The 23,277-nt window shown below is 41.4% G+C and overlaps 1 long non-coding RNA gene across 2 annotated transcripts; it reads left to right on the top strand.

Moving 5' to 3' along the window:
• Positions 1-17,552, top strand: LOC118209391. Of its 2 annotated transcripts, none has more exons than XR_004761706.1 (3): positions 1-11; positions 8,724-9,506; positions 17,341-17,552. It is a non-coding gene; the product is annotated as an uncharacterized LOC118209391 (long non-coding RNA). The 2 variants fall into 2 exon arrangements; XR_004761705.1 differs by lacking the exon at positions 1-11 and adding an exon at positions 5,268-5,811.
• Positions 17,553-23,277: the final 5,725 nt, after the last annotated feature.

Below are 23,277 nucleotides of genomic sequence, written 5' to 3'. Positions count from 1 at the left end.
TTATTTAAAAGGTACCGAGAGTTATAAAACTCTTTATTTATTTTCAAATGCTTGTTAACTTCCTGAAGTGATCTAAAAATGTACAAGAGGCTACAATTCAGTCTTGTCCACCTATGCACCTATCTGTTAAACATTAGACATCTATCAATAGAATCACGTAATTGTTATTTTTCAGACAAGGAAACAAGAAACCATTTTAGTTGAAATAACTGTTGCAAAATCTATAAATATATTCTAGTGACATACAGTAGCACATGATATGGGGCAGATAAATGGTTTTAACATGACAGGGATTCCATTTTACAACTCCAGTTATCCTTCATTATTTTGAATTTGAAATATGACTCTTGACTTAAGATTCAACATATTTTGGATTTTTTATTTTGCCTCACAAGAGTAGCACTTCAAAAGCATTTCTCCATTAAGCATTCAAGTTTATTTTGTTTACATTAAGGCCACTCTTTGGCAGCTTCCTGAAAATTACAGTGTTTAAAAATGCGTTATGACCACTGCAGGTAATATTTACGCATTCACTTTAATGTTTAATTCTATTATGCTGGCTGTACAATCTGGTATGGGTGAGCCAGAGGGGAACAGAACAATGGCTAATTGTTCACTGCAAGCCCTTCAGGCACACTTGTGTTTTTCCTGAGAGAGAGAGAGAAAAAAAAAGTAAGTAGATGTAATTCAAACATGAGACAATGGTAAATATCTGTCAAAGGAGCATGGACTATGACAAAGCCACCTCTGTTCCCCATGACTGACATAACACATCTTCCTCTCCAAAAAAAAAAAAAAAGAAAAGATTTATTTATCTAATGCCTCAGAGCAAGCAGCAATTGAAAGAAGAATCTTGGCAGGAACGCGGGGAGTTTCGTTCGGTGAACGAGAGCCCGTCTCCGGCGAAGCGGTACGTTCCGCACTCTGCAGTGGGCGTGGGGCGCCGTGGGTCCCGGGTTACACAAACACCGCCGCTGCCAAGAGCAGCAGCAGCGCCGCGCAACTGCACGATTCCCGCCCGTGTCTGCGCTGTGCCCCGACAGGCGACACCCGCTTTCAGATTATGTTCACTTCTCTTTTCTGTCCATAATCCAGCTAACGATATCAATCAACTCTGACATTACCTATCTCTAACATTATCTATCAACTGGGGCACCACCAACATCTCATTTCACAGACCCCTCCCACTACAGACAGCGGCTGATACAGACCCCTGCATGTGGGACCACACCATGAAAACAGTATCCAGAGCATTACTGGATTGAATCCCAGCACTTGATGTTACAGCACAGATATGTTAGATGCACATTCTGACTAATTAGCATTCATACTCCCTTACCAATGCCTAATGGCATTCTGGGATTGTTTAATGAAAAACAGAGATGACGATTTAGATTGCAGCTCCATTTTTGTTGGCATACCTGCAAATATAGCAATAGAAAGGACATATAACAGGATTTACCCTTGAACTTGCAAAGCACTGAGAGAGCAGGGGTCTACATGGGAATCCACTACTAGGCTGCCTGTGTGCTGGAGCACATTCTCACCTTCTATAGAAACTTAAACCTTATTCAGCTGAACATCAGTGACTCAACGATGCCAGTGAATGAAATGCAGTGATCTGAGAGAGCACAGGTGACATCATCGATGTGCACATATTTTGTTTTCTTTAACACACATCTGAGCCACACGATCGACTGAACTTTCCCCATGCTCACCTCAGTCTTCCACCAATTTGGGTTTTCAGTTTCACTCCAGTAATTGAATACGGATTTGAGGATTTGAGTTACAAATTCTTTATTTTATTGCATCAATAAATCTGTCATCTCAACCGCAAGAAGAAAAAAAAAAGGCAAAAACTGGCCATCCTTGGGACAAGTGCCCAGTGTAAATAAACAACTGGGATTCATCCTCACCATTCACAATCACCTCTTTTTTCTCTGCACAAATCTTCTCTTCCTCTTGTATTGGTCTCAGGCAGAGAGAGGGGGGACTATTGGCTCTTGCATGTCGACTGTTTGCTCTGCCAGGCTGCACTCGCTATAATGACAGTAACCCTACCAGGTTTTTTCACTCTGTGTGTACATTGTTGACAGCAGTGAAATGCATGTGCTGGGTTCAGGGGGGGGGGGGGGATGGGCGGCGATTGTGACACCTGACAGAATCACATCCTGTTCCTCGAGCCTTGCCCTTCTTAACCCTTTCTTGCCCTGCAGCGTCAGTCTTTCCTCTTTACAAAGCCAATTGGGAAAGAACTTGTCTGCAAAGCCATTTTCTGCTCACAGATTCAAGGTAGTCATTGCCTCCAACCTTGTTGAAAGGGTGGGCATTGTCTTTCCTTTCCGCTTGAAAATATAATCTTGAGGGATGTATGGACCGTGCATGTGTGTCTTGAAGTTTTTTTTTTTTTTGTACAAAAAATAAAAAATAAAATTCAAACAATAAAATAACAGAAAACTTAACAATAAAAAAGTATGGAAAAACGTAATGTACTGTGAGAGAAAATCTGTAAATGCATCATTCATAATGTTTTTGAGGAATATGGACACAAAGAGAGGGGGAGGGAGAGAAGAGGAAGATCAAGTCAGCTCAAGATAATATATAATCTTTCAGCCAATCAGCATACTGTTCTCACATCAAAGACAATTTGAATCTTTCACAAATGCACATGTTTACAGTCGCAACCACGGGTTACTGGCTGGAGAGGACCCCCCACCTCCTGCGATTGGCTGCAAATCAGGCTGTGGTCTTCATGGTCGCACAGTAGCACAACCCTGAACACCCAAGCGCATTTCTGGCCTTGTCCTGACGCAGAGGTGGAGTTGGGGCCGGGCCCATGTTTGCTCTCATTGCAGGGTCAGATCCACACAGCCAGCTCCCACACACAGAGGGAGGGTCCCTTTCTCTACTGAAGAACACAATCCCCTTTGAATTACAGGGAGATTTAGCAGGATTACCCAGAAATCCCAGCCTCTGAGAATCCAAGGCTGAGTGGTTATTATATCCATAAGAGGAGACAGTGGGCCACACCTGTTCTGACACAGTTGCTTAGAAGTGTGGTTTTGTGGGCCAAAAGGGCCAACTCAGTATTCAGCTTTGTTGACCTGATTTATGGCAATTACCTCAGTTGTCAAGCTATTTCAAAAAGGCATTATTATTTCCATGTTTTATTAAACAGAATTAATATTATATATTTGCTTATATTTTATTGTTATGAGTTTTATCATTTATAGTGTAATTTTATAAGTTGTACAAGGGAGTGAGAGCAATTGGTTACCAATTATATGTATATTTTTGTTCATAAGGGTACCTCATTTACACTGGTAAATGAAAACCACACTATTCATCGCATGCAGTAAGACATTCTATATTACTAGTACATAAGCAAGAAACCTTATATTACCATTTTTAGTCATAGGATGATGTAATTAAATGTAATTACTTTAACTGAGTTTTAAAGTTTACACATGATTTACCAACTTCAAAAAAGCACATTATGCAAGTGAGCAAGGATTCAAAGACAAACTAAAGCGAACATATAAATATACCCTGTAAAAAATGTGACCATCTGGGCAGAATGGAGATGCAGAATTACCTGCAGCGAGCAAGAACAGTACCAGCTTCGCTCCTGACTTGGATTACTCAACCAGTTTCAAAAAGACATTTATCAGGTTTATTAAAAATTATATTGCTTTATAAAATCAACACTCTTGCACTTTGAGGACTCATGGCTTTGTTTGATTGATGTTTTCTGGGAGAATTCCTGTTTAAATCTGAGATGTACTCTATGCGCACTTCCTGCAAAATACTTGTTATTCCTCTCCATGTTACTTATTTGTTTCTCTGGAACAGATGCAGTGCCTTTGAGTCCAGTTAACCATACACAGTGTTAAAATAGAGGAAGTCTTCAGTGCTGGCGTGTATCCAGATGCTTGTAATGGGTCATTGCTCAAATATGTCAGGGTAGAAATTGCATCAAAAAACAAAACAAAAACAAATGTCTGTTCTTTGGAAAATGCTAAGATGGATGCTGATGAAACCAAACTGATAAAAGCAGTTGCACACTGATGAAATCAACTGGTTGCAACCAGGCTAATAATCTGGATGTTTAACTATTCCACATACATGAATTGAGAAATGATATTCTGAATGGGATTTTCTGCCCGTTTTTGTGCTCTCTACTTCCTCCTTGCTGGCTTCCCTGACTCTGCCATCAGACCCCAGCAGCTCCCCAGAATGCCGCTGCTCAGCTGATATACAGCCTCCCCAGACTCAGCCATGTCACTCCCCTTCTCATCTCCCTCCCCTGGCTGTCAATATCAGCTCACATGAGATTCAAAACCTTGATGCTAGCCTTTTGAAAAGCTAAAGGGACAGCTCTGTTACATCTTCAAAAGATCATCAGACCCTACACACTGACCAGGGCTACCTTTGGGCATCTGCCCCCCTCCCGTACCTGCATTTCCAGGTCACGCCTGTCTTCTGGCCCCCTGGTGGTGGGATGAGCTCTCTACTGCAGCCACAACTACAGAAACCCTGCCCACATTCTGATTGACTCAGATTGGTGCAATCAGACTGAGGGCTCACCTCTTCTGATTGCACCACGGGTCTCTTGACCCTCTTTAGATAACTTTTCCTTTTTTCTTTCTTTATTTGGATTACCCTTTGCATAATGTTGTAGCTGTGTCTGTGCAAAGATACATTGCCTGTCCAGTGGTCCGTTCTTTAGTTATAACACAAATTGTTGTTTGTTAGGTTAAAATTAAACTCATTAATTACCAAGGGGCCTCTGTGCCTTCTTGGTGGTATCACATTTCTGTATTCCTGTGAGAAACACTGATGTTCTCCATTTCTGCTTAGTGATTGCAATTTGATGTAAAGTAACTGCCAGTACCATATAACATACATGGTAGGCTATAGAAAGCCAAAGACCATTAAGGTTGTTAATATAGCCTAGTAAGTGTTAGTGTAGCCTACTACTTAAAATCACACGCACACTGAATGACATCAGCATCAACAATATGTATTCCGCAGATATAATTGAGAATATCCGTGGATTCAACTTTTAAACATCGCTTTATCAGGTTTAAACTTTCATCTGCAGAATCCGAGAAGAGCACCGGTGGCCGCAGCCTGCTATCTTGTGTTCCTCTAGATTCATTCGTCTGAAAAACAGTTTTTCTTCACAGAATAAAAAAAACATGCGGGATAAATGAACACGCCCCTCTCAGGAGCAGAGTGCACCTGTTAGAAATTACCCGGCTTTTCAGTGACCGCACCTAAATCTTGCAAAACATCCCGCTCCGAATCTGCGAGCACATGTCTGATAATACGGCTTCGCATAACGACGCAGAAGGAGGGTGTAAAGTGTTTAACAGATCAACCATTTAGCGGTTGGGTGGATTTACTGCCATAAATACTGTTTTAAAAATACAAATCCCCATAGATTTACAGAACAAAGGATTCTACAAGCGAAAACACGAGCTCTTTTCCTGACCAGACACCCAATCTCCAGATTGCTGAAACATTCTGCAACGTGTTGCAGGTATTTAAAAGGTATCGCGATGTATGTATGGGGACTATTTGATTATTATCACATGCCAAATGCCTCAAAAGCGAGTCCTGCGGTAGCATATCTCTGATTTAGCCTATGCTTAAAGCACACATTAGTTAGCGACAGTCCAAATGATACGCAGGGCTTTGGCAAGAGGACATTTTTATATGCGTTTGATTTTTTCGTACCGTACTCGCATCGTCAAACTGATATGTCGTAAATTCAGCGGAGGCTGCGTTTGTCGGGGGCAGAAAAAGGTAAGGGGGGGGTTAGTATACGCACAGACACAGGTAAGAGAACTGGAAAATAACCCATGGTTGCTAGGGAACGAGTAAACAAACAGTAGGGCGAGAGAGAGGTGTGTTTGTCTCCATGGCTAAGTATCATCGTAGTGAAATTAAAGCATCTGATCGTTTTCCCTTGACTTCATCTTACCATGCTTCTTGAGACTGTGTGGAAGCACCGGTGAATGGTTGCTAAGAGTCTAGGTTCACATGAATTCCCGCTGAGATTTGATGTGATTGTTTATCACGGCTGCCTTATGAAACCGAACAAGACAACAGAACCCTGTTTGAATACATAAACACTCTCATACGGCATGATTCTGTAATATGCTGATAAAGACGTTTCGGAGCGTTTCATTCTACGGGTTCCTTTGTCCCATTAATGGAGCTGAAATCCAACAGGCTTGGCGTATGTTTTCAAACCCCATTAAATGTATACTGAAATGGGTCTCAAAATAAGTACCCCTACGTAGTTCCTGCACGTGGCACTATTTTTAAAGGGCTTTGCTTGATATTTTTAAATTCATTTTAAAAAATGTTATGAAGTTGCTAGAGTAGAGGTAGGCCTGGTAATTCTCATAGAACTCTTGCATTTTCTGGATTTTCTGCATCGTACTGGATTGTGAATGCGCGTCTCATCCAGTTACTGTTGCATGTGAGAACTGCAAAGGCATAATGATTAGACTTTAACACTTATAGGCTATGTGTTGCTCCGCCTGGGTCATTTGTTTGAAAGAGAGAAAATGATTCAGCCACCAAGCACTTAAGTCATGAAAAGAAATGATGGGTCTTGTAATCCTCAATTCATCCTCTTGTAATAACTTGTCTCACATATTGTGAGGCCAAAGCAGTTGGCTTCTCTTCCGTGAATTTAAGTTTTAACTACAGTGTGTAATTCCACGAAGGATAAAGCCTCTTTTTGGAAATGGCATAACAAATTCCACAAGATATTTCAGTGATGCTTGCAAATTTAAGTTAGAGCAGTGTCTTTCTTTTCTTTTTGACGAGGCCAGTTCAAGGCATAGGTGACGTAAGTGATCGCCTACAACGCCATCCATCAAATGGGTCCACAGTCGCTGTTTCCAGCTCACCCGTAAACCCCCTCAACCCCCAGTCCACAATCTTCATTTGGGCAGCAGAAAGGCAAGTGCCATGCCAGGGCTTTGAGTGGGACTGACCTCCACTCTTTTTGTCACAATGAAAATGAATCACTCTAGGGTACACAATGAGTGTGCACCTGTTTCGGATGCATTCATTGAAAACAGCATTCATCAAATAAATGGGAAAGCTTTTTAATTTTCAGGCTAAATTTAAGCTCGAGTATTTTATCGGTATCCCTTTAATGTAGTTTCCTGAGTGTCATAGGTGTGTGTATGTGTGTGTCTGTGTGGGGTGATGTATGTTTAGGAGTTTGTTTATGTTTGTGTGTGTGTATGTGTGTTTGTGTGTGCGTGCGTTTGTTTGGGGTACATTAGTGAGTTTGGTGAAGTTTGTGTGTGTGTGTGTGTGTGTGTGTGTGTGTGAGGATGTGTGTGTGCATGCATGCATGTGCAATAAAATACTTCCTCCTTTTAATGGGTGAACTGACACAAAGGAGCGAGGCGTTGATGTGCGGATGTGCGCCTGCACTGGGCCTTCGGTATCATACCTGCAGTGAGCCGATACTCAGTCTGCAGTTTCGGTGCTGCTCTGATCTGCCAGGTAGACTGGGGACATTCCTGAGATTCGCTGGAAGACAACAGCATGAACACAAATGGTCACACACACACACACACACACACACACACACGCAGGCAAGCACTCGCAGACATACACATGCTCACGAGAACGCACACTCAGGACCTGCTGTGTAGATGTCACGTTATATGATGACAAGTTCAACCAGCAATGCCTTAGAACAAACCCAAGGCAGTGCTGTTAAATGGCCTGGTATTGTGTTCAGCAGTCAACCTATACACACACACGCACACACAGTCACACACTCTTTTGTGTTTTTCATATGCCCAAAGATTCAACTTGCATCACAGATGCAAAGTGACAGCCAGGTAAAGCAAGCTGAACTCCGGAGAGATTAGTCTTTATCTAAAATCAATGATGTATGGCAAAACAAAAAAAGAAAAGGCTGTGGCAAAAATGATTTTGAAAACTGCTTTGACAGTCCCTTGCTCAGATGATATTGTTTTGCTTTGAATAAGTGACTGATGTCAGAGTCACGGTGTAGTTAGGAAGTTTGTTGCTCTGTTGAAAGACCTGTCGTGACTTTTCAGTGACCTGTTCGTTCACATCGTCAAGCAAAAGCCTGCTGCTGAAGTGTTGTCATGCAAGTATATACCGACATGGGCCCTCTTTCATGAAGCAGGATTACTGAGTTAGCTGGATAACTGCACTGAGTAAACCTGGAACACTCCTAAATCTGGAACATGGTCTTAAGTTAAAAGATCTGTTCCGGGTTTTACTCAGTGTGGTTATCCAGCTAATTTAATAATCCTGCTTTGTGAAATACCCCCCAGCTACATGTTCATGGTAAAAATAAAAAAGGATATAATTACACAGAGCTGTTCTGTGTCTCAGTTGCCGTTGGCCTACAGGTATCTGCTAAGGAAGAGACACATCTATTAATAGCATGGTGCACAAATGGACTGATTACTAACTATAACCAGTAACTATAGATTAATACCCTGTTAGCTGTGAAACGCTTGTTTGTTCAACAGAATGTTGGCTTAAAATAAGGACAAGAAGTTTTTTTTTCTTCTTAGAAAACAACAGCCATTAATTGTAAAGGAGTCAGAAGTTTGGAAGATGAGAGAGTGTGGACTGGGAGTAATGGCTCACCAATTGTCTAATGCCCCACCTCCCTTTCTCCTCCCTCCTTCCTCTGTTCCCAGTTCTGGTTCAGAGTCTATGCTCCAGCTGCTGGTGATGTCACTCTGCACCCTCCTGGCTGTGGCCCCCAGAGTAACTTCATCACGCGGTCAAGTGGCGCTTTGCTGCAGCGGAGCTGGGGTGACTGCGGGGGGCCTTAATAAACCCGTCTCATGGTGTGATGTCCCCGGAGAATGGGCTGAGAGCAGTGCGGAGAGTTCCAGCTCTTCAGACAACCTTTTCGTCCAGGTGCATCCTTATGAAAACTAGCTGATACTTAACACCAAGCTCTCTGCTCTCTTTTCTTTGCACTTGTGATTTACAGGAGCTCTTGATCTTTTTTTTTTTTTGCAAAGCTGGCCTTGGTCAAATACATATCCAGAGAATTTAAACTCTCTAACAGCACTTAAGTGCTTAATTTGTCACTTATTGGTGAAATAGTGTGTTCACCTTTTTTCCATGGCCTAAATTTCCTGCAGACTGAAAACAAACCACAGAAATGAGCAGATTGGAGTTATACCTGCAGGCACTGCACCCCTACAGAACTGGAATTAAACCTGCAGACAGTGCCCCCTCCAGGACTGGAGTTAAACCTGCAGACAATGCACCCTCAAGGACTGGAGATAAACTTTCAGACACAGTGCCCCCCTCCAGGACTGGAGTCAAACCTGCAGACATGCATCCCAGCAGGACTGGAGTTAAACCTGGAGGCACTGCAACCCTCCGGGAATGGAGTTAAACTTGCAGACATGGTGGCCCTCCAGGACTGGTGTTTGAGACCCCTGTTTGAACTCCTCAGGTGTCAGGTACAAATTTAAAACACACTTTTCGATACCTGAGAGTTCAACAAAACATTATCAGTATCATTGTGAACCAGATGGTTTTGAATATTGGTTAGAATGGCTGTCTCTGAAGTGTCAGGCAATCTGCAGAGATTTTGCTGGCAGTTAAGGGTTAAAGTATTTCAAATAATTATATTGATTCAGGTTTGTTGACAAGCTGCAACACCATACTGACAATAACATGTTTGATATTTATAGCAAATGCTGAATAGAAACAAGCCTGGACTCACATGCAGGATGGTTCTAAGATTAGTGTATTTACATTGTCATATAAACATAACAGGATGCTAGATAATTATATGTTTATATGCTAATATTATTAGGAGGAGAACATTAGAATGCAAATACCTTTGAAAAGCATAACAGACTACACCTTGGGGATGATTTGGAGAAAAAAACATAGCAATTATTTTGATTGTTGAAAAGAAAATTCCATTTTAACTGTAATTGCTGATGATTTGCCGTTGGGGTAATTGGACTATTGTTGTTAGTCAGAAGGCAATAAATCAAAATTGGAATAGTTTCAAAGTACATTGTGAATGAACAAACAAAGAAACAAACAGCAGACTATTAACCCCGTAAAAAACCATTAACCTCCTGACAAATTCATTGAGTACATAGTGATATTGAAAATGATATTCTTTTTCTATGATTCAGACATTGAGGTTTATCAAGAACATTCAGATCTTTTGTTATACTGTGGAAGCATAAGTGGTAGCACGCGATTACAAATATGCTTTTATTACCTCAGGCTAATTGCCCAATGGCTCTTAGATTAGCAGGCATTCTTTGGTAACTGCCATGATGAAAGGTACTTGATGTGAAGCACAAGCTGATTATTTATTTGTTGTTTGCTTCCTAAAACTTTCTGCTGGCTGTGTAGTCGTTTCTCATGCTGTAGGCTCAGGTCTCCAGACTAACTGCTTTACTGATGTGTTTAATACTGTTAAACAACTCATTTGCCTGGAGAATGGACTCTCATCGAGATTAAGTCCAACCACATTGTGGCTTATCCTTAAAGTTGAACAATCACTCAGCTTTTAGCCTGTCAGATTCCTCTGGTTTGACTCATTGATTTCATAGCTTAGGTAGCAACTATACTTGGAAGTGTTGAGGGTTCTTGCTTGGGGATGAAAAGAAATACTCGTAATAATCTGTTTTTTTTTTCAACTGCGGTGCCAGTTTTTCCTCTTCTATTAAAATTTTCCTGGAACTTCCTTCAGTCATTTTGCGCTACTGAGCACAGAAATAAAGAGAACAAAGGCCAGCATTCAGAAAAATAAAATAAAATAAATATCTTCTGAAAATGTCTGACAATTAATTCTTTTTCACAAATGCAATTTTATGTTATAAAGTCACCAACGTGTACTTGCCAAACCGTTTGTGGTGGGGAAAAAGGAAAATGACAAATCTTACATTTATTTGTCAAGTCAAAGTTGGACAAACTGGACTGAATACAAGCGTAGTCTGATGAATTATCTTTCTTGGGTGATTTAAATTGGGCGGCTGCTGCTGCTGCTGCTTTTGCCGAAATACGTCTGCTGGTGTGCTGCCAGCCAAGTGCCCCGAGAGCTTGGCAGTGCCCTCCAGAGATTAACAGCCCCTCCCACACACACACACATACACACACACGCGTGCGCGCATACACACACATACAGACACACACACACACACACACTCGCACACACTCACGCAAACACACAACACACACCACACACACACACACACGCACAAATACACGCACACACACACACACACACACACACTCACGCAAACACACACCACACACACACACACACACACATACACACACTCACACACACACACGCATGTGCGCATACACACACACTCGCACACACTCACACACGCAAACACACACCACACGCACACACACACACACACACACACACACACATACACTCACATACATACACACACACACTCCCACACACACGCAAATACACGTGCGCGCACACACACACACATATCCATCATCCTGTTGAATGAAACCAGCCTCAGCTTGAATGCTTTTGGCAGGCAACACTTCAGATTGAAGTAATTTAGGCAAAGATCCTAGATTTCTATATTCACCTTTTTACTTTATTTTAGTGGCAGGGTGTATATCTGTATTGGTACTGAATCATTCGTCTTAACCTTCTGTTTTTTTCAACTTTTAGCCCTGTGCAGGTATTCATACAGTGAGTTATTGATTTGTCAAGTTTATTCATTGAATAATTAATTAATTATTTATTAATTACAGTTATCTATGATTCATTATTCCATTAAATTATTAATAATATAGTATAAATAATGGCACCATACATAAGCTAAAATGAGTGTTTTGTATGTTGCAGCAAGTGTGAAATCCAACTTTTGTTATGGCTTGGAACTTGACTTTTGGCTCTGATTAATTGAAGCAGTGTTTCCACTAGCAAGTTACACTTTGCATGTTGTGATGGCGTGTTTAATAATTTAATGACTAGCTGAAAAGGCCTCAGACTTTATTGTGTGCCGTCAAGAGCTCATTTTAAATGGACATTCTGTGATGAACTAATCACTGACAGTGTTAAACTATGACAAATGTTCGTTTGCAGCCAGTTTAGTGTACGGGTGACATGTTATTAGGGTGCTACTAACACGCCAGCAGGTGTGTATGCTTAAATGCATGCTTCCATGATAGTTTAGCAATAATTCAGATATTATGACATTGTTTTTTTTTCATACTGTAGTTCCGTGTAATCCATTTCTTTTTAAAATCCTGATTTCTGAAGAATTTTAAAGAAGCACATGCATCATTCTTGGGCTCCACCCAAGAAAAGATTAATTCACCCATCGGCTTATGTGATTAAATAAATTATGTGTGCAGAAATTAAATTATAATGTTCAATAAATATTAAAAATGTAAAGATGTTTTACACTTAAAACCTTAATGTGGAAATGATAATAATAGTGTTGTAAATTGGATCATTTAATTAAAATATACTGTGTGACTAACCAGCCTTTTCTAGTTAGAGACTTGCGACAATATGTGCATGTTTTCTTTTCTTAAGATGTATTACATAGAGTTCCATAATGCTATTTGCAATGCCTAATAACAACCGCTGCCTACTACTAAACAATTAAGGACGTAGCTATACTTTTATACACCCTGTTTTACTTCATCATTAAATAGGTTTTACGCTTTCAGAACAAACGAGTATTGTCGTTTAAGTTTGCTCGCTGTTGCATAGCAGCGGTAGTGTCCAGTCCCGGAGGGCTGTAGTGTGCTCGTTTATTGTGTGTTTCGGGAGTACATCAGCCCTTGATTGGCTGGAGTCCACACATCATGTCCCCAAGGCCAATTGTCTGCTGATTGAAAAGAAACCACGCATGCCTCCAGACACACTGCCTGCCCTCCAGGACTTGGCTTTGACACCCTTGATATAGTATCAGTCCTGTGCATGCATTAAAGATAATGAAACTGAATGCAAAACAGAACATTGTCTTATTAATGAGAGAACTTGGAAAATGCAAAATGAATCATTATTTTAAGAAGCTATTGCTCAATCGCTTGTCACCCAAGGCACAGCCATTGTAGGAATGTAGTGTCAATGTACTAAAAAAAGAAACCTGTAGATCTGCGAGAAATGTACCATAAATAACACTCCACTGTTATGATATGATATGATATGATGTTGATTTATATAAATTACTGTGCACAAGATGTCAGTGTGCAGTGCAATCGAATGAATCATTTTCATTTAAAATTTTTTTTTTCATGAGGACATAAATCATGTAATGGGAAGGTAGGCAGTATGTGAAGCCACCTCGATTGCGGAGTTAAGCACACCGTCGAGAGCTCCTCCTGAGTTAAGCAAGCCGAGTCACACACCCGAGGGCAACGCAGGTCTATAAATTTAAAACAATTACAGCCTTTGATGGAGCCCTGTTTGTGTACCTGCGTGTAGCTTGATGTGTCTGCTCATCCTGTCAGTACAGCAAGCCGTGAATGTCAGTGTGCGTAAATCACTCCCTTTGCCACAGCTACGGCGCTACTACAGCTAGGCCTCATCCGGACTTAAGGTGCTATTCTATCCTCCTGCGTTGTAGTTTGCCTTTGAGCTCGACTTTAAAGCATTTAAACAAAATGTCAATGGCTACTTTATTCATTAGGTGGACATAGGATTGTTATTCTGTGGTTGTAGATATTAACTGAGAAAATGTTATTGTTGCATGTAAATGGAACTTGTGAAATCTAATACTGGATTGAAAAATAATTTATTTTAAACCAAGGAAGAATGTCGTCATTGAGTATTGAAAGTGGGGAAACTGCATGGTCACATCCCTCTCTCTCATTAATTCAAACTTCTTCTTTAGGCTGCTATCTAACACAATTATTCTATAGTTTTACAAAGGTTATACCAATTACCTTAATGACTTCACACTCAATCCTCCAGAATTAATTCAGAGTTTGACTGATACAAAATGATCATAATGAAAAATATCTTGCCATGAACTCAACATTGCAACACAGAGCATGATACTGGACCTTGGGGTGTGCCACTGTCTCTTTTATTTGTAAAATGTTTATTTTATGGCATTTGTTTGGTAGGGAGAATGCACATTAATCATTACGTCCATGCATGTGTCTGTGTATGATGGCCAGATTTAGATAAAAACCTGCAGTCAGTAGTTCCTGGTCAGGTTTCAAACAGGTACGATTAAGTTACCTGAAACATTGGCACAATATCACAACAGCAGCACGAGCAGCCAAGCGCATGGCAATTTGAAACCAATAAAATGGCTCTGCATTAAAACGATTACAGTTCAGCCGCACCGCATAATGAAAGTGAGTAAACTAGCAATTAGCTTCACACACTACTGAGGAGGCACTTAATGGCAGTTTCCCAATCATCTCACGACCTTGCATTCTGTAAGTGTCAACAGTGATGGGATCAGTCTTCCAGTGGTTTCCCACAATCGAGATCGAATGGGAGTGACGGAGTTTATAGTGCACACCGATGAGGTTTGGCTTGATCTAGGCTGATGGTGCATTGCTGCACTGAGGGAAACGGCCTTAACTTTATACAGCTCCTGGGAGCCCAAAAAAAAGAAAAAAAGAAAAATGCTTTCTCTGTGCAAAACTGAGCTCCCTCACAGAACACATTACTGGATGCACCGCCATGCTGCGCACTGCTGGAATTCATTCATGCGAAGGACAAACCACAGTGAAGGAATGTTTAATTAGTCTAATACCCTGGCTGGTTACTGTAATTTGTAGAACTGGCAGACGTAATTGCAGAATCTGCCCATGTCTTGTCTTAAACCTTTCATTATATAGCTCAATTACTGTTTAAATGTATTTTTAATTTACTTTGTGTGTATCATGTTGTATTTAAAAGAACCTATTTTTTTTTTAAATTTTTTTACTAACTTGTTTCATTAACGCTGTCGCCCTGACTGAAAGAAAGTTTTGAAATTGTACATGACCCCGATTGACACCGTTGACCCAGTCATTGGCTGCTTAGTTCGAGTTTTGGCCCTAGCATGATACACTGGGGAACATTAGGGATTAGAACCTAGAACCTAGAACCTAAAACCACCGGAAGCCCTAGCGTTACCCCACAAGACTGCACTGCTTAGAAATTATGGATGCATATGCACGCTGAACTGTTCAAAACAAAATGCAGTGCCCACATTTTAGATTTCATTTCCGTGTTGTGTGCGCAACAAAAATGTAAAAAATATCAACTATGTGAAAATCCAGTTTTCATATTCAGTTCCTTGTTTGAGAGTACCGTTTGTACCAAAATGTGACTTTATATTTAGGTGGTGTGACCCCGTCATTATACTGCAAACCTTCGTGAAAAAATTGTATGTTGAAGGATACCTTACGTATACTATTTTATACTTAAAAATATTTGAAGTGTATTTAAAGTTTATATAAGTAATCTTAGTATTCTATTTTATCACATGGGTCATGCACAATATGTACAGAATATAATGTCATGGTAGGTCTTGGAAAAGCTTGTCATATCCGCTGTTTAATTCACTCAGTGTTATTCACTCAGATATCACTGCTGCTGTCCCAGTTATGAACATAATCAAAGCTGAAACAGTACTCTCCCATCTGGCGTCATTATCCATTTCAAATGTTTGCTGTTGATTTGTATAAAGAACAACTATACAAGGCTGAATTTGCATGATAGGCTCATTTAATTGCTTGACGCAGGGAAAGCACATTTTATGGCACAGAGTGTTCTTAAAGAACACTCTGTGACTTCTGTCACCGAATATTTATTCCCTGTTTGTTACATGTTCTTTAAGTTGGAGAAGCATTACTCTTAATAAATCATCACATGAAAAATATAATTTGCGCACATCCATAAATTGTCCTCATTAAACTGCCTAACATTAGGATCATAAATATCAGATTGTCACAGAGGTGTTGCCCAAGTAAAACTAATCTTGGCAGGAATAAATCATTCTGTTCTGTTCCACGATATCATCACGGAAACAATTTTTATTATGCAAATCTTTTTTTAACCTGTAATCAGACCAAGGATGATCTGAGCTTGGCAGTGGTCGCAGTTTTACTCCTTGCTTTATCCAGCCAACTCTAAACACATGTTTATGAGCCCCAAGCAGTCCAGACTAGTACTACAGGCCAGTGCCATACGAACAGCTGTACACCTTTAAGAGCCTATCCCACGCCACTCATACCATCTCCCATTCATCACGCTTGATGGGTTAATGAAACCAATGAGACAGACAGACTGTCAATTAATGGAATTTGTTTTTTTTTTCGACATCCTGAATGAAATGTGTGAGATGGTGGCAGAGTTCCAGAGGTTTGACTGAACATGTAGTGGGCCATTCAGCTGTGGGTGAGTCGCGGTTACCTGTGCAGTCTCTGCCCTTTTCCCTACAGCCGGCGCGCTATCAGCACTGAATGAGCCCTCTTTTGTCCTGTCGGCGCCGTCGTACTTATGCCTAATTTATGTGCGCCAGTGCAGGGGCGTTTCTGTTGCTTGACTGTCAGTGCCTGTCATGTGCTCCTGTTTTTCTCCCTTGTTACCCTGATTGGTAGAGACCTCCAGGGGACAGATTGTTGACGCTTTGTGTGAATGAGGCAATTCATTGATAGGGGTGTTCCGAGTGCTGGTCCTTGGTGCAATAATCCGTTCCATGGCTTGGAATCAAATTTTGAGGCGCCAGTGAACACTGTGGCTTGGAGTCATCGCCTGGGGAGGGAGGAGTTGTTCCCAACACTTTCCTCAATAGCGCCTCCTCCAGGCAACGGAGTGCCAGCGACTGGTTGCTCCTGCTACCTACGATGCGCAGCTCAGCTGGGGGACTGCGGTGTGAGAATTTCTGGTGGCTGGCTGAGCTCACTTCTGATGGGAGCTAGTCTGCCCTCTTTGAATTTACAGCAATGGGACCAATTTTAGAATAGAACTGGGCGTTCCAGATTAAGACGGAAGCAGAGATTACTCTGTGTAATTTCAGTAGCGTCTGCAGACACAGAGGTCCTGCATTAGCTCATTTCTGTTTGTCCTGTCTCTGGGACTGCACTTTGAGTTTCACACCAGCATCCTGCGCTAATATCCCATACTCCAGTCTTAAGACCTGCTACTTTATAGGCCAGTTCACCACGGATCCCCTGCTGCAGTGTGTGGGTTTCCTACTGTATAGCACACTCATGGTTTCATTATTGCTTATTGTCACCCTGCCATTCTCATTTTAAATGATTTTCTCAGATAATATGTAGTTATCTTTTGAACCAGTTTTAACCCAATTTGTCTCCTTTTTGTCATAGGCCTTTGCTGTCATCTTGCATTTATTCATAAGAAGAGAGACCAACCTGCCCAGCTGTTTTCACTCTGCACTGCACCAGCTGAGCTGCGGTGTAACTTCCTGCAGTTTGTGCAGTCAGACCCCAAACAGACCCCAACGGTTGGCCAGACCTGTTGTCAGTGGCCAATGAAGCGAGAGGGACAAACCCATCATGTCCCTGATTTAAATTCTGTTTCCCAGGTAAACCATGGATCTTATTTTTCTATAATCTGAGACATGTTGCTATGTAAAACCTGTATTTTCACAATGTATCAGCTTCTTATTAGAGGTAGTAAATTAATGAATTGGTAATAATTGGTAATGTGCATGGTTTGGATGTAATGCACGCATTTAGCTACAGTAAGGTTCTATACACATTTGATATGGTATAGACTTACTGTATATGCATCTTTTTGTAGCATATACAGGTCATTTCATTTTTAGTCCTTAACTTAAAATATGAAGGAAATTTAAGCTGCTTTTTGTTAATGTGCAGATGTTCATTTGTTAATTTTGGCAGTTACTGGACTTGCCAACCAAAGGGAAAAAACACTTGCATTTTTACCGAGTCAGTGGTCAGGGTAAATGTTGATTGAAAGCAGGTTTAAATGTTACTTATTTTTTCAGCTTTAGTGTTTCTGCTCTTCATTACTGGGTGCTGCTTAGCTCACTAACCTGCTTGCTGCTGCCCAGTGGCCTTATTTTCCAAAACAGCTTCCGCAATCCCAGTGCATAGTCCTGATATAACTAGACCACATAAAATTGTCAGTAATTCTGACCTTAATTTGAAGAAACAACTGAAAGGTGATAAAACTGCACTTCCCATGAGCCACAGTGTACGTGCGTGTCATGAAGTAGTCCTTGTCTCCCATCCACTATCTCTCCCCCTCTTGACATTTATTGTGTTTTCTTCACTGATGATTTGCACATTAAAATTGCTGCCGTGTGATACTCAAACATCGTCCCAAACAGTAACAAATTAAGTCATCAGCAACTTATGGCCTGGTGGTTTTATCCTTTGTTGTAATTGTGTTGTGTGTTTACTATGAGGAAATGCATCAAGGAATACTTTCCCCAAATTTATTGGATTCTTCTGTGTATAAATCTCCAAGTCATTCGATTGCCAATATGAAAGTAATACTCCACAACTGAGCCTGAGTGCGATCGGGACTGTTGAGGAAAGACCGTCGAAAGCTACACTCAGAATGCCCCACGTGTCCAGCCGAGGAACCTTACTCTTTATCTTGCTTAACCAACTGTGGACAGATCGACGCTCAAGTAACGCTCTGTGTAAACACAGCAGAGGCGAAAGGTTTGACCTCACTGTGGCAGGCTGCGTTTCCAGGCATTAATCCGTGGCAAGGCCAGCTCCAGATCTGAGGTTTTTATCAGCTGTGACAACACTGGCGCGCGGAGCCAAGGTGGCGCTGTGAGAAGCTAGCGTCCTGCCGTTTGGGTGCAGCGATCCTACTGTGAGGTCCCCTGCGCGCTTGTGGGCTTTTTTGTTCAGAAGTGGTTTTTGCGAATCCCTTAATGCTCTCGGATTAAAACGCCGCGCTCGGGTGGTGCGGGAGGTGAGGGGCTGCTCCAAGCGGGAGATTCATTCGTGGTTGTGGAGGAGGGAATTGCAGCATAAAGTGTATTTTTTTTAAAGAAAACCTTTTTTTTTTAAAGAAAACTATTTTTCAGGGCAGGAATCTCTGCTGTGGCCCGTTGTGGATGAAGGAATGCACTGGTTACATTGTAAGGAATGTTACTCGTTTTAACAGCAGTATTGCTGGTTTTTATGACTAATACTTTGCTGTTAGTGCTGTATACTGCATGTTGCTTTAGATGTAAAATAGGTTTTGGGTAAATTCCTTTTTGGCTGATGAAACATTGCAGAAATCATCCTTTACTATAATCTAAAATACAGGAACGCTCCTTCAGTGCAAACATGGAGGTGGACTGTGCTGTACTGTGTTTCATTATACATCATGGTGAAAGCTATTGAGATATATACTGCAGTAACTGCCATTAAATTACTAATTGTTGCCAGAAAGTTGCTGTAATTTTGACAACATTTTCCTAACAGTGTACACCATTTAATTATTTTGGAGCTTGTTTGAGCCAAGCAAACATTTTTTCTGGAAATGACCATAATGTGTCATAGGCGTTGATCGAATGATTTCTGTTTTAATACGGCAAGATATACTGCAGAAGGCAGTTATTTACAAGTAATGATTTCGAAACAACGGAGTGGGGAAATATAGAAAGGAAATGGGTTGATTCTGAGAAACTACAGGTGTCACGCGGCAAATTCTTGTGAAAAATAAATACATGTTGGATTCCATGCTACGCTTTTGCAAATCTTTGCACAGAGTGGTATGTGGATTGAGATTGATGGAGGGCCGAGCTTGCAGATCAGCTCAGGTTTCAGTGGCTGGGTGTGCGCAGCGTTTCCAGTGTACAGCCTACATCGCGTCTCTCTCGCCTCCTATCTCCAGAGGTCTAGAATTCACTCGCCACTAAGACAGCAGTCACATTCATCTCCGTTGCCGAGCAGTGCGTGTTACGTCTGACAAGAGATCGCACGAATCGCGTGCTCACACCCCTGCCACACACAACTAGCCTTTGGGGAGTCCGATTATCAAAGTGCATGGGGGAGTGCATCCGTTTGCTCACCCGATAAGCATCTGTGTGTAACTTCAGTTTTGAGCTGTGTGTACTGCTGAAGAGATGTCATTAAATTACTTTGAGAATTACTCCACACTTTTCTGGCCCCGCCTTCAGAAAAACAACTCTCCGCTCCTTTTTGCAGAAGTCCCGGCCAGATTTCCGTTTATTGAGTGATTGTAAGAGATCACAGATTACAAAACCACGGGCTTACCTTTGCTTGGCTCATGTTGGGTGGTACTGCCCAGAACCTCCGTTTAATGTAGCTGTAAATAGCCAACGTTGTCATTTACTGACCGGGAACTGTGGCCCATTGCAGGAGCAAGGCTGGTCTGGCATGTGCATCTCAAGAAGTGATAAATTGCATGAATGTATGAATACAGGTGCCAGCATTATTACCTTATATCATATTACATTTCTGGTGTAATACAGTATGTAGATATCTGGTGTAGGCTATCTAGCCATCTTGATGCATATCATGCCATTGTAGCATTGTCCATGGAAGCCTTGATTGTGCTTCCATGGGCAACGCTCTGATACACTTGGTAAAAAGCTGGCCTAACTAAAATAGATAGCTAGTCAGCTCATTTTAGCTAACGGAGGGATTTAATAACCTGCTCCCTATACATAAACAACTCCCTACCTGACTCCAAACTGCTGAAAATAGCAGCCCAGATTTATAGCTGCTTGCCAGCATGAGACTAGACTATAGCTAGCTAGAAAGAATGCTACATAACAAATTTACCCACTACCTAATATGATCAAACTAATGTTGGTTATATAGTACTAAATATAGCCTACATCAGGTCAACTTACCAGCAATCTCTGGCTACATAATGGTATTAGCTGGTAAATATGGGTATGTCCGCTAACCATAATACAGACTGCTAGCACTATCTATACTGTACATTGTATTTTCTTGCCAGTGAGCTAGCTAGAGCTAGCTATAGTTTTTTCTAGCTGGCTGGCTAGCTAAAGATGTTCACTTACTTGCAGATTAGTTTCTGTAGTTCATAAGCTTTCAAAAGCAGACGATTGGTAATCATTGCGCTCAGAATTTTTGATGTTTTGAGTATTTTACTGAATGAAACGTCAGTTGGCAGAGCATGTGGTTACTCAAGGAATAAATGCTTAGAGAGAAATACGTACCTTGGAGGTGACACTGTGCCATTATTTATTACTGTTCTCTCAGTATTTCTGCAAAGTCTGGACAAAAAACCCAGTTCTCCTCAGGGAGGGGTCATAGTATGTTCCGAGAAGGAAGTGAGTAGAGGCCCATTCATAACCTTTGAAAATCCATCCTGCCCTCAGGCCTGGTGCTGATGGACTCGTTCTCATTGAGCCAGAACGAGCAGGGTATCTTTCAGCACGCTGTGGCACCTGCAGTGTTTACTTTAAAAACAATGCACGCAGTTCGGCGTTCTGCAGAGGAATGCCTTGCCATGCAAATCGAGAACTCGCTCCCGGTGGCACGCGGGCTTTGGAATGGGGTGGTTAGCTGTCAGTCACGGCTCGGTGCTGTCTGCAACCCCGAGCACCTGTCAGTCAAGCGTCACGTTGTGGCAGTCCCACCTCAGGATGGGACGCACCTGTTTCAGATACGGGGAAAGAAGTGTTCCAAACGGGGGGAAAAAATGGAAGAAAACAAATTTGTAAAACAACTTCATTTGCAAAAAAGGGTGGGGGGGGGGGGAGGAAGAGAAAAAGAAAAGCAATCTGAGGGAGCAGGGAGATGAAAGGAGAGGCTTGGCTGGCTGCCAGTGCAGAGCTGGAGCGGATCCAGTGAGAATGATGTAATAAAGAGCGTTAAGTAGTTCTGCTGCTTTGGCGGTTACAGAAAAGGCACTCTATTTGGGGGGGGGGGGGGGGTGTGCCTGAGTAGCAGGTGAAACATAACAATCGCTGGATTCATGTCACTTGGCACGTTGTGCCCGCAGCCGGGGTTTGGTTATGAGGGGGATCACCCTGTCGCCGTTAAGGTGGAACCTGCTGCCACCATCCCAGCAGGCAGTTGGGAAGGGGGCTGTGGGTGGGTGAGGGGGGGGGGGGTGGGGTGGCACCGCAGCCAGGCAGTCTGAGACATTCAGCCTGGGCAAACTGCCAGCTTTCCAGTGCAGCAGAACAACTTGGGGACGGGTTTTCTGTACGGCCCGCAAGCCTCGTCCAACATCCTGTCCTCTTTTCCTATTTTTTATGACATGTATTATATTACATGTGTATACATATATATATATATATATATATATATTTTTTTTAACGTTCTAACACTTTATTGCATTTTTATATTGATATGCTGCAAGCTTCCCCCTGTCTTCCATTATGGTGTTGGACACATGACACAATATTTTGGGTTGATTTCGCATATTTAGCCTGTTATATTTTAAGTGGAAGTTCAATTCAATCTTTATGCCTGGTAATAAAGGCTAGTTACAGCATGCATGTGAAATGCAGTGGTCTGGCAATGGTAGACTGGTTAATTCTAGAATCTTTAGAATCAACGCGGTACTGCCAAATTCCATTCAGCAAGCTCAAAATAAAACATTAAATGACCTATGTCAATACCTAACAATGTAAAATAATCTTCTATAACATAAACTGAACACACAAACTAAAAAAAAGGAGGCAAAAAAATAAAAATTTGCCCAACTGGTTTGATGTGTTCTTTGCTTGGAGAAGAGCTGGTTTAGTCTAGATAGAGCGTAGAATATTTACTCAGACGAATGCAACTCTACACCATTACATGGGTCATAAAAGTCTGAACAGGTACACAACCGTGACTGCATTCACACCAGGATGTGGTGCTCCTTATGCCAAAAGCTCCATTCAGTTTCAGCGAGACAACCAAGAAATGAGCCAGCAAGTATATTTGTTTTATATTTAGACTTATAAAATCTTATTTCTGTTACTTTTTTGTAAATAAGACAAAGACAAAAGTATTGCCAGTGTGGTTAGGTCAATTCAGTGGGGTAAGACAATTTCACATATCAAGCAAACAGTAACAGGCTAATATTTTCTATTTGACAGAATAAAATAAGATTTTAATTCTCATTACAAAATACTTGTAAAGGAATACTTTTTAAAAATTTGTATCAGTGCAGGTGCATGTGTATATATATAGAAGCGCAATTCAGGCTAAGCACCTGTATGGCTTCAGAATAATAGCAGTGCCCCACCTGGGAAACTCTAAGCCTGGATTTGCAAGCCCAGATCCCTAACCATTACATTACACTGCAGCACTATAGGCATCGATATGGATTTGTTATGG

Source organism: Anguilla anguilla, chromosome 12, assembly GCF_013347855.1.
Source record: "Anguilla anguilla isolate fAngAng1 chromosome 12, fAngAng1.pri, whole genome shotgun sequence".
Taxonomy (NCBI): Eukaryota; Metazoa; Chordata; class Actinopteri; order Anguilliformes; family Anguillidae; genus Anguilla; species Anguilla anguilla.
This window is presented reverse-complemented; position numbering and strand designations above follow the sequence as displayed.